Source organism: Phalaenopsis equestris, unplaced genomic scaffold (genome assembly GCF_001263595.1).
Source record: "Phalaenopsis equestris unplaced genomic scaffold, ASM126359v1 Scaffold000342, whole genome shotgun sequence".
Taxonomy (NCBI): domain Eukaryota; kingdom Viridiplantae; phylum Streptophyta; class Magnoliopsida; order Asparagales; family Orchidaceae; genus Phalaenopsis; species Phalaenopsis equestris.
The window spans coordinates 263,843-268,953 of NW_018164784.1; the positions used below are offsets into that span (position 1 = coordinate 263,843).

Genomic DNA, 5,111 nt, shown 5'->3' on the forward strand with positions numbered 1-5,111 from the left:
AGATGGTGGTTAGCATGCGATGTTTAATGGCTCAAAATGTTGGTCTAAAAGAGAAGCATAAAACTAAGTTAAATGTTGTTGAGATGAGAATGCTTAGGTGGACGAGTGGCTAATATCATAGAGATAAAATATGAAACGAATGTATTTGCGAAATGGTTGGTGTAGCTCCCATGGCAGACAAAATTAGAGAGAGTCGTCTTAGATGATTTGGTCACATTAAATGTTAACCATCTGATGATCTGATTAGCAAAATAGATGTTTTAGATTTGACTTATGTTAAGAACGGCAGAAGTAGGCCTAAAAAGACTTGGGTAGGTTGTATAAAAAATAATCTCAATTTATTAGAATTAAATAAAAATATGACACTTAATAGGACACGTTCCAGCCCCACTTAGTAGGATAAAGTCTTATTATTTTTGTTGTTGTTTTAATGTATAAGGTGTTGATTATTAAGCATGACTTAATTCAATGAAACTTTCACACCAATTATTTGCAAAGAAATCATATGAACTGTTTTTGCATTAGCGTCATAGATCAAGCCGCCAGTCAACCAATCTAATGTCAAGCCGACATTCTTACATCATGAACATGAGAAAAGAGATCTTCTATATTTTAAAGCTCGAAGGATACATCACATAAAGGCAATAAGACATGACTTATTTACCGAAGATGACTTCATATGTTTTAAAACAAACACCTTATGCTAAGAACAAAAACATGGAAGGATATTTTATTCCTAATGATTTCACAGAAATTCAAAGTAACCCATCATTTTATATCATAAGATGAGGCATGCAACACTTTAATTATGATATGATTGACTTCAATGCTAATACCAAATTTGCAACAATCAAAATAATAGCTACAAATCGTGCTAACCAATTATATAGTTGGGCTGAGATTTTATCTATATATATTTCTTTTCAAATCAAAAGCCAACTAACCAAAAATAAAGACGGGTGGGTGCTATTTACATATTCAATGAAACGTTAATAAATGTTAAATGGTACTACTATCTAACAACATCTCAGAATCATACACACCAATTATTCAATGTTCTTCTTTTGAAAACAAACAGATTAAGCACCAAAAAACTTTCACCGTAAACAATCAGTAACATATCCAAAAATTATAAGTAAAAAAATTTGATTCATTAATCAATTGTGTTTTGTCTGATAAAAAAAAATGCAAAAAAAATAATTTCAGCATCAATTTTACAATGATTTGTTATAAACACTAAAGAAACTTTGTAAGCCTAAGCGCTCCTGAAAGAATAAATTAGTACACCACATTTGCTGGTACCTTTCCCAGCACATTCCTCTCTTAAGATTAAGCACTGATTGAAGATACTCGACGTACAAGCTTTAAATGAAAATTTGCTCCACCCAGCATTTTATTTAGACTCCATAGAAAGTTTCAGAAACTGGAATTTATTGCAAGTTTCACGCCACTGAGCGGGCTGAGGTGAAATTATTCCCGGGCGAAAGACTAAAAAATCATAGAATAAGCAAATATTTATATTTAAAAGGAAACAGAATTATGCAGGGAAGTTTGTATTACGGTGCTATTTACCTAAGGTTTAATCCAGGTTTGTTTAACAGGATGCTGGGAATATGACCAGTCAGATTGTTGTTCTCTAGAAAGCTGGAAAATACAAGTGATAAGAGAGAAGAAAAATAAGGATCTTGTCGAACAACTGCTTTGTTTATCAAGAGGGTTTAGGGTATGTACATGAATGATAAAAATGAACAGTAGTTTTTCTTTGTCCAAGTCCTCCAGGACTTGGCAAAAGAGGTTAGTGAAAAATGTCCGTAAGAAACTGAGTGAAATTTTTATGATTACAAATTTAAAATTGACAAGTTTAAGTTGGGGCATGCACAACTCATAGGTATTTACATATCTAACACCTAAAAATATAATTTTTTACATTAGTAACACTTTTATATTTCATATCACAAAAATACGCCATTACTAACCTTAAACTTAAATTGACCATTTGATGTACAGCTAAAATGCTATAAATGTATAAATCAAAGTTAAGATATTAGATATGTAAATATATAGAGAATTGTGTGGTATCTATGTGAATCTTTCTTTCAATTCAATCCTCACAAGGCAATGTTGCTTTTATGAGTTCCAAGGTTTAGAAATTAAATTGTCTAGCAGCCAGGGGTGCATTAGATTATATAACTTATGTGGCTCGGGGCTCACCTACAAGTTATGCATTTCGCTTAAAAATAATAAGAGGCAATTACATACATACCACCCAAAACTTGTTATTTACAAACCAACCACCCTCTTTCATCCCTTTTTTCAAATTCTCACTCAAATATCAAAATTCATCATAAAACCCCAACCCATAATTTTCATATTTATCAAATTCCCAATAGTTTGATCGTGGCACACGTAAATACATCAATTCGATAGTTCAAAAATATCACATGCGTGATTAAATTGTAAATATCAAAGTTTCAGGTGATGTGTATGTAATAATCTCAAATAATAAAAATATGCTAACAGGGGGGGGGGGGGGGGGGGGGGTTGAAGAAATTTACTGCTCACGAAGATTTGCAAGAGTTCCAATGGATGATGGAATATTCCCATCAAAATGATTATCCTGCAAATGCCTTCAGATGAAAGGTAAATATGTTATAAACAAGTCATCAAAGTGCAATACAAAGAAGAATAACAGACATAAACTCACAATCTCTCAAGCCGCCTTAATCGTCTGACATCTGGAACATGAACAGAGATATTATTGTCGGTAAAAAAAACTGCAAGTTTGAGGACTGTTAGCCTTAAGAGAACACATAAAGCCTTGAATTTATAACAAGGTATTGATACCTACAGGTCAGTTAGTGCAGTTAGAGACCCTGAAAGACATATTTGATAGATTCCTAGCATGACAAAGAGGTAACACATTACTAGGTAACAAGAAAAACACGAAAGACCTCACAATATATATCTGATGAGGAAAATGTCAAAAGTGTCAATTTAGTTCGCAGATTTTTTAATATTGAAGTGAAATAATTCCTACAAATGAGTTTTTTAACACTAATTTAGAGAGTTTATGGACTAATTTGATACTTTTATATACTATGGGACTAAAATGACCGCATGCAAGCAGTCAAGGGATTATTTTGGCACTTTTATGTCTAACTCACAGTGAGACAATGCGAATTTGTGATTCGCTAGAACAGGCGATGCCGGTCCATCAATATTCATGAGGTAAGCAAGGATCCCCATCCCAATCAAGTGGTATATTGCTAAGACTCTTCTTCAGGCTCTCCAATGCAATCACTTCAATCATAGAAGAGTAATGAGATAGAGTTCTACGGGCATTTACATACAATCTACCCAATTCCTATGTATTTAGATATATAACACCTAAACTTTACTTTTTATATTTATACCACCCAAATCTTTTTTATCACATAAAAAATGTCATCATTTAACTTTTAAAAAGTGATTTACACCTTTCGTAGCATATGTATTGGCATGTATGAAAAATTGAAGCTTAGTCATAAATAAATAAGAATTTACTGATATTTATGTAAATCTTCCAAAGTTTTACAGCTAAGAGATACCATTAATCCAGGCTAAACCTATTGGATGCAATTATCCATTCCATCCCGGGTTGTCGTTATTTATCCGAGAGAGAAGACACCGAAAACCTCTCCAGCACTAATAATTGGATGTGGAGCAGATTCGGACCAAAGATTGATTCTTGTAAGACCAGATAGATTCCACTTGTCCACAAAGACAATGAGCCCGGAGGATGAAACCTTGAGATTATGGTAGAAGGTATTTTCATTGATGAAGACATTGAAAGTTCAAGGATTTCCATTTGACATATCGGCAAAATAAAGAGCAACATAGCAGCTAGAACTTGTAAGAGAAATGGGAGGCCATTGGAGCTCCATGTTATTATCTCCATCAGATGTCAAAGCAGTGCTAAAAATATTTTCTGGAGGCAAGTTCCATAGACCGGAAACAGATACATTTTGAATGTTTTTCATGGTCTGCCCATCTCCAATAAATGGCTGCCAATATCTATCAAAGTTGTCATCTGGATACCTGTTTTATTTAAGGTAGAGAGAAGTTAAGAAAGGGTATACAGAAGAATGTGCAGAGCAGAGGCATAAAATTGAAGGGAAATTTACATACGTACCACACAATTCTTATGAATTTACATACCTACACATAAAAAAGTGCATTTAACTTTTAAGAAGTTAGTAAAAATGGTATTTTTGATGTGTGTTAAACATTTGAGTGTTATAAATGTAAATATTAAAGTTTAGATGTTAGATAGGTAATTACAGAATTGAGTGGTATGTATGTAAATGCCCCTAAATTGAAACTAAACAAGATTAAATTGTACAATATTGTATTAAATTTAACTAAAAAATTACGCAAGCCTTTTTATGTAGGAGGGAAACATAGAAACTATTAAAAAAGAACTCATTTTTGAAGTATTACCAAAACAAAAATGCAGACGCTGAACAAGAGCAAAAAAAAAAAAAATAGATTGGTCAAGACTGAGATGTAAAATTTAATTAATGCACAAAGGTACGGGTTTCAATTAACTCCATGCCAGCAGCTGCCAGTCCTTAGCTACAATAAAAAAGAAGTTCACGCCTAATAACAGCTGAGAATGCTGAACTTCAAGCCAAAGTTGAAAAGAATATCTACTAATACACCAAGAGGACGTGCTGCACACAGAAAAACAATATTAAGACAATACATTAGAATTAATCTCCAAGTGAAAGATTGGTGGAATGAGAAGATTTAATTTCCTCAACAACCTTGATCTTGAAGTAAATAAAGAGGAAATGTTATCTGAGCCCATGGCTCATTATCTTGCAGGAAAGTGTTAGAAGGTTCATCTTGCAAATGATGAAGCATTGAATATTGTGAAGTTGCTGATCTTGTGATACCTGACATCAATGTGCTTTGTTACGGTATGACTCATATACCATATCAGGACAGATGCTGGAGCGGAGCGGAGCGGATGAATCTGTCCAAATTGGGAAGTTACATGGGTTGGGGTGCGGGGGCAAAGTCCCGCGGTATGGTACAGGGGTAATGTTGTAATTACATATTATGCCTAA

At 33.5% G+C, this 5,111-nt stretch overlaps 1 pseudogene; it reads right to left on the bottom strand.

Annotated features, from left to right (window-relative positions):
• Positions 1 to 1,103: 1,103 nt before the first annotated feature.
• LOC110025925 overlaps positions 1,104 to 5,111 on the bottom strand; it is a 14,373-nt pseudogene continuing 10,365 nt past the window's right edge.